At 42.3% G+C, this 13,270-nt stretch overlaps 1 long non-coding RNA gene across 2 annotated transcripts in view; it reads left to right on the top strand.

The window, feature by feature from the left end:
• LOC138666726 (uncharacterized) overlaps window positions 1-13,270 on the top strand; it is a 45,786-nt gene that overhangs the window by 11,542 nt on the left and 20,974 nt on the right. The window contains exon 2 of one of the 2 annotated variants that reach the window (XR_011318575.1): window positions 12,841-13,004. The exons of the other annotated variant lie outside the window; for it this stretch is intronic. This is a non-coding gene — a long non-coding RNA (uncharacterized lncRNA). The remainder of the gene's footprint in view (window positions 1-12,840; window positions 13,005-13,270) is intronic. 2 annotated transcript variants of the gene reach the window in all.

Raw genomic sequence — 13,270 nt, 5'->3', positions numbered from 1 at the left:
TGGGGTTAGGGTTGTGGTAAGGGTTGGGATTAGGGTTAGGGTTGGGATTAGGGTTACGAATAGGGTTGGGATTAGGGATAGGGGTGTGTTGGGATTAGGGTTGTGATTAGGGTTATGGCTACAGTTGGGATTAGGGTTAGGGGTGTATTGGGGTTAGTGTTGGAGGTAGAATTGAGGGGTTTCCACTGTTTAGGCACATCAGGGGTCTCCAAACGCAACATGGCGCCACCATTGATTCCAGCCAATCTTGCATTCAAAAAGTCAAATGGTGCTCCCTCCCTTCCGAGCCCTGACGTGCGCCCAAACAGTGGTTTACCCCCACATATGGGGTACCAGCATACTCAGGACAAACTGGGCAACAATTATTGGGGTCCAATTTCTCCTGTTACCCTTTTGAAAATAAAAAAATTGCTTGCTAAAACATCATTTTTGAGGAAAGAAAAATGTTTTTTTATTTTCACGGCTCTGCGTTGTAAACTTCTGTGAAATACTTGGGGGTTCAAAGTGCTCACCACATAACTAGATAAGTTCCTTGGGGGGTCTAGTTTCCAAAATGGGGTCACTTGTGGGGGGTTTCTACTGTTTAGGCACATCAGGGGCTCTGCAAACACAACGTGACGCCCGCAGACCATTCCATCAAAGTCTGCATTTCAAAAGTCACTACTTCCCTTCCGAGCCCCGACGTGTGCCCAAACAGTAGTTTACCCCCACATTTGGGGTATTAGTGTGCTCAGGACAAACTGGGCAACAACTATTGGGGTCGAATTTCTCCTATTACCCTTGTGAAAATAAAAAATTGCTTGCTAAAACATATTTTTTGAGGAAAGAAAAATGATTTTTTATTTTCACGGCTCTGCGTTGTAAATTTCTGTGAAGCACTTGGGGGTTCAAAGTGCTCACCACATAACTGGATAAGTTCCTTGGGGGGTCTAGTTTCCAAAATGGGGTCACTTGTGGGAGGTTTCTACTGTATAGGCACATCAGGGGCTCTGCAAACATAACGTGACACCCGCAGACAAGTCCATCAATGTCTGCATTTAAAAAGTCACTACTTCCCTTCCAAGCCCCGATGTGTGCCCAAACAGTGGTTTACCCCCACATATGAGGTATCAGTCTACTCAGGACAAACTGGGCAACAACTATTGGCATCCAATTTCTCCTATTACCCTTGTGACAATAAAAAATTGCTTGCTAAAACATATTTTTGGAGGAAAGAAAAATGATTTTTTATTTTCACGGCTCTGCGTTGTAAACTTCTTTGAAGCACTTGGGGGTTCAAAGTGCTCACCACATAACTGGATAAGTTCCTTGGGGGGTCTAGTTTCCAAAATGGGGTCACTTGTGGGAAGTTTCTACTGTATAGGCACATCAGGGGCTCTGCAAACGCAACGTGACGCCCGCAGATAATTCCATCAAAGTCTGCATTTCAAAAGTCACTACTTCCCTTCCGAGCCCCGACGTGTGCCCAAACAGTGGTTCCCCTCCACATATGGGTTATCAGCGTACTCAGGAGAAACTGGACAACAATTTATCCTGTTACTCTCGTGAAAATAAAAAATTGCGGGCTAAAAAATGTTTTTTTATTTTCACGGCTCTGCGTTATAAACTTCTGTGAAGCACTTCAGGGTTTGAAGTGGTCACCGCACATCTAGATTAGTTCCATGGGAGGTCTAGTTTCCAAAATGGGGTCACATGTGGGGGAGCTCCAATGTTTAGGCACATCAGGGGCTCTCCAAGCGCGACATGGTGTCCGCTAACGATTGGAGCTAATTTTTCATTCAAAAAGTCAAATGGCGCTCCTTCCCTTCTGAGCCCTGCCGTGTGCCCAAACAGTGGTTTACCCCCACATGTGAGGTATCAGTGTACTCAGGAGAAATTGCCCAATAAATTTTAGGATCCATTTTATTTTGTTGCCCATGTGGAAATGAACAAATTGAGGCTAAAAGAAATTTTTTGTGAAAAAAAAAGTACTTTTTCATTTTTACGGATCAATTTGTGAAGCACCTGGGGGTTCAAAGTGCTCACTATGCATCTAGATAAGCTACTTGGGGGGTCTAGTTTCCAAAATGGGAGCTCCAATATTTAGGCACGCGGGGGCTCTCCAAACGCGACATGGTGTCCGCTAACGATTGGAGACAATTTTTCATTGAAAAAGTCAAATGGCGCTCCTTCCCTTCTGAGCCCTGTCGTGTGCCCAAACAGTGGTTCCCCCCCACATGTGGGGTATCAGCGTACTCAGGACAAATTGTACAATAACTTTTGGGGTCCAGTTTCCCTTTTTACCTTTGGGAAAATAAAAAAAATTGTTGCTAAAAGATAATTTTTGTGACTAAAAAGTTAAATGTTCATTTTTTCCTTCCATGTTGCTTCTGCTGCTGTGAAGCACCTGAAGGGTTAATAAACTTCTTGAATGTGGTTTTGTGCACCTTGAGGAGTGCAGTTTTTAGAATGGTGTCACTTTTGGGTGTTTTCAGCCATATATAGACCCCTCAAACTGACTTCAAATGTGAGGTGGTCCCTAAAAAAAAAATGGTTTTGTAAATTTCGTTGTAAAAATGAGAAATCGCTGGTCAAATTTTAACCCTTATAACTTCCTAGCAAAACAAAATTTTGTTTCCAAAATTGTGCTGTAAAGTAGACATGTGGGAAATGTTATTTGTTAACTATTGTGTGTCACATAACTCTCTCGTTTAACAGAATAAAAATTCAAAATTTGAAAAATTGCAACATTTTTGCCAAATTTCCATTTTTTTCACAAATAAACGCAAAAATTATCGACCTAAATTTACCGCTAACATGAAGCCCAATATGTCACGAAAAAACATTCTCAGAACCGCTAGGATTCGTTGTAGCGTTCCTGAGTTATTACCTCATAAAGGGACACTGGTCAGAATTGCAAAAAACGGCCAGAGAGACCTATCAGTCTAGGAGCGCTGCACAGTGAAACCTGCAGGGACCTTCCCAGCCTCTTGGACTAGTCATCATCCCTGGCCAGCCTTTAAAGTACATATTCTCTGCATGCCGCAACATTTCAGAATAAAATAGCCAGAGCTGCAGTAATGAAGCCAGTGTCTGATTCGTGCTGCCCGTGTTTCAGGCAGCATGGATCTTCTGTCAAGTTCCCTTTAACCTTTTATGTTCAAAAAAGTTAATGTTTCTTAGTAAGACAAACTAAGAGGTGAAAAGATAATCCAGTCCTGTAACAACCCTCTAAATACATTGCCATTATTACAGCTCAGCTGCCTTCAGTCATTATACATGATCAGCAATAAAATTCCCTTACAGCTCCACTAACCCAATGTAAATGACATCCTGCTTAAAGCTCCATCCATGTGTGAAAGGGTGTCCTGAGGGAAACAGATAAGCCGGGGTGTATGATGGAGCAAAATATATCTCATCCTGCGTCAGTGTGCCCACAGGAAGACTTTAGCTTGCTGTGTTTCTTGTGAACCTCATACTTATCCTCTGGGATCTTATTCTAAATGGGACTTATCAACCCACTGGACTGTAAAAGCAGGCTACTAAGCATGTTCATGAGTTCCCAGTCAAAATTAGTACGTTTAATAAGTATACCATTATCAGTGGGTTTATTCATTTATTTTTATTTTTTTTTCATTTTAGGGTTATACTAAATTACACATAATGGAGTGAAAGCTTTTTTCCAGGGGAGTGCACTCAGTTGTCAGCAACACAAATTATTCAGTATCTTATTATGCCTGTGTTAAATTAGCAAATTGAGAGAATCTGGGAAAAAAAAAATCTTGGGCCCTGGACATAAAGCAGAAATATTATTGTTTGACAGAAGAGCCATCTAGTGGTTATTTAGTAGAACTACACTTTTAAAATAAGTCCCTAATGTTTTGTTGCTAGAAGGTCACAATATAATGTAAAATTTGAGCTACAATGAATTGAAAGCAAGTCTAATAAAGCCTGGAGTTATTTCCCACCATAGTTTAAAACAGATGCTGGATGCGTGAGTACTGTGGCTATTGAGCCACTGGCTAAACATCACTACTTTACACAGAAACACTCTCTTATGTTTCTGTCCATACAGGGTGTTTTACCCACTTACCGATATAGGATGTCCAATGTCAGCTGCTTGTGTATGGAGTGGGCTCAGCAGTGATCAGACATGAGCACCAATCGCTGCTGTTAACCCCTAAGGCTACGTGCCCTCAATCAGGAATAGTAGCATTTTGGACTAAGCGTATTTTCGCTGCATCCAAAACACTGAGTTCTACATTACAAGCACAGTGGATGGGATTTATAGAAATCTCATGCCCACTGTGCTTCTTTTTAACTGCGTAAACTGACCTTCGGTTCGGATTTCAGAGCATGTACATTTCAGTAGCGAAAACACTTTTCTCCTCTGCGTACTTTCCCTGAATAGACTGAGATGAGATGCGGTAAATTCATATAGTTCTAAAATACAAGTGTGTGATGTAGAACATAGAGTTTTGTAAGCAGCGAAAATACACTGTGTTCAAACCGCTACTATTCCTGAACATGGGCACATAGCCTTAAATGCCACATTAAACCTCAAAGCTGCTATAAAGTAATAAAATGTTTACTTTCACTCTTTTTGAAACAACAGAATTGCAGTTTAAGGCCGGCGTCACACTTAACGTATTAAAAATTGGTCCGATTCTCTCGGCTGAGAGTCGCAAGAGTGTTCTCCGCATGGTGATCCATGTGTAATCCGTTTGCAATGCGATGATACAATTTCCTCACATCTATGTATCCGTATGACATCCGTATGCAATGCAATTTCAATATGCGCTTTTACATACAGCAGTTCTGTCATTTACACATCATTTTAAAACAAAATATTCTTCAAAACACTCACACACGCATATATATACAGTGCATATATACACAGTGTATATATATATATATATATATATATATATATATATATATATATATATATTAGATAGATAGATAGACAGGTAGATTAAAAGCCGGCAAATGATCTGCAGCATACAGTATAATCACAAAGTGACAGGTTAGAATAGAATAGATAGAATAGAAATATACACATAGAATACATATATATATATATATATATATACAAAAAAGCAAAGGAAGGCAGCACTCCAAATATCATAAGGTGAAAATAGTGAGGTTTATTCAGCCCACATCTTCATGCAGCGACGTTTCGGCTCACACTGAGCCTTTCTCAAGCAGTGAATGATACCAACAACCGTGTTTTTATATACATAATCTACAATCAATTACATCATTATTCATAAAATTTCATTGTATACATAATCAATCAATGTGTAATAAAATCCAATATCTGTGCCATAATTAAGGTGCCTTGTGCTAAAGTGCTAATGTTGTTATTGTTATATGTCCTCCCATCCATAATCACAACTTTCTTCTTATGTGCTTCAATTAGTTCATCCACTTATCCATCACATGTTATTATTAATATGCATATTTATTTCTATTACGCTATCTTACCCTGCTGCCCACAGAGCACACCACATGGAAGACGCTGATCGCCATTCACGGCGTTCACTAATTCCTACTGCGCATGTCTCAGCGTCATACTGTTCTGTCATAGCTTGCCAGCCAATCCAAAAGCCTCCTGCAGACATTTCCACTCGCGCCTGCGCACTCTGTTTCTGTCAGTGCCGCGACGCCATCTTGAGTGTGGCAACCAATTCAAAGCTTCCTACGGGCACTACATTTGCGCCTGCGTATTCAAGTTCCATCAGTGCCGCCATCCTCAGTGTGGCTAACTGCATATGCATTTCAATATACCACTATGTATCCTCAAAGACACTCGTACGGCTAAATAGTTTCCTATTGCACCATGGCACAACGGACGACGCCTTACTCAGGCTGTCTCCGCTCACCCATGCCCCTTTGAGCTAGTTTAGTAGCCCATAACGGCCAAAAAACCTCGCATCAGGGTACACAAAAGCGCTTTTATATTGCCAAGTGTCTATACATATGAGGAAAAGACAGCTCCAATGGATTTCATTATGCTTTACTTTATTAGACAAAGCTATTGGCAGACAGCAGTGACACAAAAAATAAATGCTTAAAGAAAAAATAATAATTCAATATCCGCCTCCATGTGGTTATGCTCCATACGCCGCAGGGATAACCATGTTGTACATCTCCATAGATACGAGGACATATCTAAAAAACAGTTAAAAAGCATTAAAAATTGGAATAACATTATGAGACCCTGTCTCTACAATACATTCCAAATGTTAAACTAGGAGCCTGTTGTGAATTCTGTGGCAGAGTTCACTCCTGTGGTCACAAGTGGTACTTCGGCTGATTCTCTCTGGGAGCTTCCGTTTGTGGAGGAAAGTGGTACTGCAGCTTCTGAGTTTCCTCCCTCAGGTGATCTGGTGAGGTCGTTGGCTGCTTCTCTACTTAACTCCACCTAATGCTTTGATCCATGCTTCCTGTCAATGTTCCAGTGTTGGACTTGTGTTTCTCTGGATCATTCCTGTGGCCTGCTGCTCTGCATAGCTAAGTGCTTCTTTGCTATTTGTTGCTATTTTTTCTGTCCAGCTTGTCTATTTGTTTTGCTGGAAGCTCTGGGACGCAAGGGGTGTACCTCCGTGCCGTTAGTTCGGTACGGAGGGTCTTTTTGCCCCCTTTGCATGGTTTTCTTTAGGGTTTTGTGTAGACCGCAAAGTTATCTTTCCTATCCTCGTTCTGTCTAGAATATCGGGCCTCACTTTGCTGAATCTATTTCATCCCTACGTTTGTCTTTTCATCTTACTCACAGTCATTATATGTGGGGGCTGCCTTTTCCTTTGGGGTATTTCTCTGAGGCAAGGTAGGCTTATTTTTCTATCTTCAGGCTAGTTAGTTTCTCAGGCTGTGCCGAGTTGCATAGGGAGCGTTAGGCGCAATCCACAGCTGCCTCTAGTTGTGTTTGGAGAGGATCAGGAATTGCGGTCTACAGAGTTCCCACGTCTCAGAGCTCGTTCTGTTATTTTGGGTTGTTGTCAGATCACTGTGTGTGCTCTGATTGCTATGTACATTGTGTTCCTGAATTGCCTATCATAACAGTACAAGAAGCCAAAAGTACTAATGTTTCTCAATAGAGGGAAAAAAGAAGTTCTGAGACCATTTTTTTTCTTCTGCCCCTGTGTTGTGTCAACCAGATGTTTCTCTTCCGTTCCAGGTCGAGGTTGATGCTTCTGAGATTGGAGCAGGGGCTGTTTTGTCGCAGAGAGGTTCTGATTGCTCAGTGATGAAACCATGCGCTTTCTTTTCCAGGAAGTTTTCGCCTGCTGAGCGAAATTATGATGTGGGCAACCGAGAGTTGCTGGCCAGGAAGTGGGCATTCGAGGAGTGGCGTCATTGGCTTGAAGGAGCTAAGCATCGCTTATCTCGAGTCTGCCAAGCGCTTGAATCCTAGACAAGCTCGTTGGTCGTTGTTTTTTGCCCGTTTTGACTTTGTGATTTCGTACCTTCCGGGCTCTAAAAATGTGAAGGCGGATGCTCTGTCTAGGAGTTTTGTGCCCGACTCTCCGGGTTTATCTGAGCCGGCGGGTATCCTCAAGGAAGGAGTAATTGTGTCTGCCATCTCCCCTGATTTGCGACGGGTGCTGCAAAAATTTCAGGCTAATAAACCTGATCGTTGCCCAGCGGAGAAACTGTTTGTCCCTGATAGGTGGACGAATAAAGTTATCTCTGAACTTCATTGTTCGGTGTTGGCTGGTCATCCTGGAATCTTTGGTACCAGAGAGTTAGTGGCTAGATCCTTTTGGTGGCCGTCTCTGTCGCGGGATGTGCGTACTTTTGTGCAGTCCTGTGGGATTTGTGCTCGGGCTAAGCCCTGCTGTTCTCGTGCCAGTGGGTTGCTTTTGCCCTTGCCGGTCCCGAAGAGGCCTTGGACACATATCTCTATGGATTTTATTTCTGACCTTCCCGTTTCTCAAAAGATGTCAGTCATTTGGGTGGTCTGTGATCGCTTTTCTAAGATGGTCCATCTGGTACCCTTGTCTAAATTGCCTTCCTCCTCTGATTTGGTGCCTTTGTTCTTCCAGCATGTGGTTCGTTTGCATGGCATTCCAAAGAATATTGTTTCTGACAGAGGTTCCCAGTTTGTTTTGAGGTTTTGGCGAGCCTTTTGTGGTAGGATGGGCATTGACTTGTCTTTTTCCTCGGCTTTCCATCCTCAGACTAATGGCCAGACCAAACGAACCAATCAGACCTTGGAAACATATCTGAGATGCTTTGTTTCTGCTGATTAGGATGACTGGGTGTCCTTTTTGCCTTTGGCTGAGTTCGCCCTTAATAATCGGGCCAGCTCGGCTACCCTGGTTTCACCGTTTTTCTGCAATTCTGGGTTCCAGCCTCGTTTCTCTTCAGGACAGGTTGAGTCTTCGGACTGTCCTGGTGTGGATACTGTGGTGGACAGGTTGCAGCAGATTTGGACTCAGGTAGTGGACAATTTGACCTTGTCCCAGGAGAAGGCTCAACTTTTCGCTAATCGCAGACGCCGTGTGGGTCCCCGACTTCGTGTTGGGGATCTGGTTTGGTTATCTTCTCGTCATATTCCTATGAAGGTTTCCTCTCCTAAGTTTAGACCTCGTTTTATTGGTCCGTATAGGATTTCTGAGGTTCTTAATCCTGTGTCTTTTCGTCTGACCCTCCCAGATTCTTTTTCCATACATAACGTATTCCATAGGTCATTGTTGCGGAGATACGTGGCACCTATGGTTCCATCTGTTGACCCTCCTGCCCCGGTTTTGGTGGAGGGGGAATTGGAGTATATTGTGGAGAAGATTTTGGATTCTCGTGTTTCAAGACGGAAACTCCAGTATCTGGTTAAATGGAAGGGTTATGCTCAGGAAGATAATTCCTGGGTTTTTGCCTCTGATGTCCATGCTCCCGATCTTGTTAGTGCCTTTCATGTGGCTCATCCTGGTCGGCCTGGGGGCTCTGGTGAGGGTTCGGTGACCCCTCCTCAAGGGGGGGCACTGTTGTGAATTCTGTGGCAGAGTTCACTCCTGTGGTCACAAGTGGTACTTCGGCTGATTCTCTCTGGGAGCTTCCGTTTGTGGAGGAAAGTGGTACTGCAGTTTCTGAGTTTCCTCCCTCAGGTGATCTGGTGAGGTCGTTAGCTGCTTCTCTACTTAACTCCACCTAATGCTTTGATCCATGCTTCCTGTCAATGTTCCAGTGTTGGACTTGTGTTTCTCTGGATCATTCCTGTGGCCTGCTGCTCTGCATAGCTAAGTGCTTCTTTGCTATTTGTTGCTATTTTTTCTGTCCAGCTTGTCTATTTGTTTTGCTGGAAGCTCTGGGACGCAAGGGGTGTACCTCCGTGCCGTTAGTTCGGTAGGGAGGGTATTTTTGCCCCCTTTGCGTGGTTTTCTTTAGGGTTTTGTGTAGACCGCAAAGTTATCTTTTCTATCCTCGTTCTGTCTAGAATATCGGGCCTCACTTTGCTGAATCTATTTCATCCCTACGTTTGTCTTTTCATCTTACTCACAGTCATTATATGTGGGGGCTGCCTTTTCCTTTGGGGTATTTCTCTGAGGCAAGGTAGGCTTATTTTTCTATCTTCAGGCTAGTTAGTTTCTCAGGCTGTGCCGAGTTGCATAGGGAGCGTTAGGCGCAATCCACAGCTGCCTCTAGTTGTGTTTGGAGAGGATCAGGAATTGCGGTCTACAGAGTTCCCACGTCTCAGAGCTCGTTCTGTTATTTTGGGTTGTTGTCAGATCACTGTGTGTGCTCTGATTGCTATGTACATTGTGTTCCTGAATTGCCTATCATAACAGGAGCCCATATACACCTGATTCCTAGGTATACTTCAGTGGGACTAATACATACTAGGATTAATTCTAAATTCCACATTGAGTCCTTTTGGTTTCAAAGTATTTAACTCATGAATCCACTTCAGTTCCTGTTTCTTCAAGAGGGATACTCTGTCCCCTCCTCTTCTCTGTATAGGGACCTTATCTATTATTCTAAATTTTAAATCCTTCTCTGCGTGGCCTAATTCAGTAAAGTGTTTTGAGACCGGGAGGTCAAGCCGCTTCTTTCTAATTGAGTGTCGATGATTATTAATTCGTACTTTTAGCTCGCATGTTGTCTCCCCCACATACCACAATTTGCAGGGACATTCTAACAAATATATTACATGGTCAGAGTTACATGTTAGAAACTGTTTAATTGTATATTTTTTATTCGTCTCCGGATGCTTAAATGTGGAACCTTTCAGCATATAAGCACAGTTCACACACGACAAGCATGGGAAGCAGCCCTTTTGACTTATTCCAGTGAGTGTACTTTGACAACTGTTCTTTAAGGGACCAATGTCAGATTTGACCACATGATCTTTAATGTTTTTACCCCGACGGTATGAGAATAGTGGGGGCTCTCTAAATTCTTTTATGCCTGGTAGGCAGTTTCTCAGCATCCCCCAATGCTTTTTAATTATCGCTGCTATTTTATCACTTTCCTCCGTATATGTCATGACACATGGTATTCTATTTGTGGATTTCTTATTGTTTTGTTGTCCTCCCCACAGTAATTCTTTCCTATCTTTATTCCGGACCACATTTTTTGCTCTATAAAGTATATCTCGTGGGTAGCCTCTCTTCAGGAACTTTTCAACCAACATATCCATAACCTCATCTATCTCTTCCTTTTTTTTGACAATCCTTCGTACCCTTAGCAGCTGACTCAATGGAATTGATTTAACCATACTACGAGGGTGCTGACTGTTATACGTCAATAAATTATTTATAAGGTGGTTATGAGCTCCCCATTCATTTGTCTAACCAGAACATCCAAGAACTGACCTCATCCAGGACTGAATTACAATGTAAATTTAATAGTTTCATCTATTATATTAAGGTATTGATGGAAATCCTCAAGTTCCTTTTCTGTGCCACTCCATAGGAGGAAGACATCGTCTATGTACCTCCACCACACCAGCACATGCCGGAAGTGGTGGGACACATAGACGAGGTCCTCCTCCAAGGCACTCATCACCAGATTCGCATACGCGGGGGCCATATTGGCCCCCATTGCCGTACCGCATTTTTGTGTATAAAATGTGTCACCAAATAAGAAGTAACTCCGCTTCAAAATTATTTCCAACAGACTGATAACAAACACTTTACCTATGTCTGATATTTCGACAGTTTCCAACTTCTTTTTTTTTTACCACCCTTATGCGAGTTTTTTTGGCCGTTATGGGCTACTAAACTAGCTCAAAGGGGCATGGGTGAGCGGAGACAGCCTGAGTAAGGTGTCGTCCGTTGTGCCATGGTGCAATAGGAAACTATTTAGCCGTACGAGTGTCTTTGAGGATACATAATGGTATATTGAAATGCATATGCAGTTAGCCACACTGAGGATGGCGGCACTGATGGAACTTGAATATGCAGGCGCAAATGTAGTGCCCGTAGGAAGCTTTGAATTGGTTGCCACACTCAAGATGGCGTCGCGGCACTGACAGAAACAGAGTGCGCAGGCGCGAGTGGAAATGTCTGCAGGAGGCTTTTGGATTGGCTGGCAAGCTATGACAGAACAGTATGACGCTGAGACATGCGCAGTAGGAATTAGTGAACGCCGTGAATGGCGATCAGCGTCTTCCATGTGGTGTGCTCTGTGGGCAGCAGGGTAAGATAGCGTAATAGAAATAAATATGCATATTAATAATAACATGTGATGGATAAGTGGATGAACTAATTGAAGCACATAAGAAGAAAGTTGTGATTATGGATGAGAGGACATATAACAATAACAACATTAGCACTTTAGCACAAGGCACCTTAATTATGGCACAGATATTGGATTTTATTACACATTGATTATGTATACAATGAAATTTTATGAATAATGATGTAATTGATTGTAGATTATGTACATAAAAACACGGTTGTTGGTATCATTCACTGCTTGAGAAAGGCTCAGTGTGAGCCGAAACGTCGCTGCATGAAGATGTGGGCTGAATAAACCTCACTATTTTCACCTTATGGTATTTGGAGTGCTGCCTTCCTTTGCTTTTTTGTATACATTTGGGGATAGCGGACCACTTGACCCAGGAGGCCAGGCACCCACCGGTGAGCATTGTGCTGTTCCAATTTTTTTCTCTATATTTCTGGTCTAGAAATATATGCACAATATGAACAAATTTTTGAATAATTCTTGCATAATCTACAATATACTATTTTGCTTTATAAGCCAATTTTTATGTTCCATGGATAAAAGTACCATGGAACTAGGAGTCTTTAATTATACATCTGAGGAGGAGGAACGAATACTCGGGGGTATTGTTGGAGAGGCTATTTTTTTGAAAACACCGTCTACATTGGAGTTAAAACGCAAGTACGAAAGTGATGTTAAACGACTCGTGAATCTTCAGTTACATATGATGACTCTGGGGCAGTATTATAAAGAGGGTAAAATCCCTAGGGGATTACGATCGAACATACGCCCCAATCTGTTCCAAGGCAATACAGTATACTGCTCCCGTTTTGTTATGATATCGAACAAATATGCAATGGACACCATCCTGTTGAACATTGATTTTTTACAAGTTGAGATTAAGAAGCTACAATCAAAGATTGGGGAGATGGAGTGTAAGATACAGGCATTGCTCACAGTGGAAGAGTGGAATGTGTTTAAAGACAAGGTGGATAAAGAGAGTGTTAAGCTACGCAATGATTTAGAAGAAATTAAAAGGAGAAAATGGAATAGAGATTTGGAAGATTATGAAAGTGGACAAGTTTATACATGGCAGAAAGAGAACAGCAAACCAGTTTGGAAAAAGAAAGGTGGTGACATAAATAAAAGGGATAATAGAATGTTACTGTTTAATAATGATATTGCTCCCTATAGAACAGGACGGTGCGACAGAGGGACAATCAAGCGCAAGAGGAGAGGAGGTAAACGTCACCACCGGTGCCAAAAGAAGACCAGAAAAGAACAGATCACAGCCACAACGACAAGCAACGGCCAAGAAGAAGGAGCAGAACTTGTGATCAATACGTATATCCTCTAAGGTATTAACCCCTCCACAGGTCTCCATCCTTAGTAAAGGACTATCTTTTTCCCCGTGTTCACACACAAAATGGTTTGACTTACGGGTAGATATGTAGAGGTTTTTCAGGTCAGTTAAATTGAAGGAGTGGTTTCAGGATAAAAATGTAATGTGTACAATGGGAGGTAGCGAGTTTAGTTCTAGGAAATTAGAGTTGAGAAATAATAGCGACTTTGTGCCACCCACAAATTCAACTATTATAGATGCCTTTGAGAAAGTAGTAAATAA

Source organism: Ranitomeya imitator, chromosome 1 (genome assembly GCF_032444005.1).
Source record: "Ranitomeya imitator isolate aRanImi1 chromosome 1, aRanImi1.pri, whole genome shotgun sequence".
Taxonomy (NCBI): Eukaryota; Metazoa; Chordata; class Amphibia; order Anura; family Dendrobatidae; genus Ranitomeya; species Ranitomeya imitator.
Note: the sequence above shows the minus strand (reverse complement) of the source record. Positions and strands in the feature narration are given on the sequence as shown.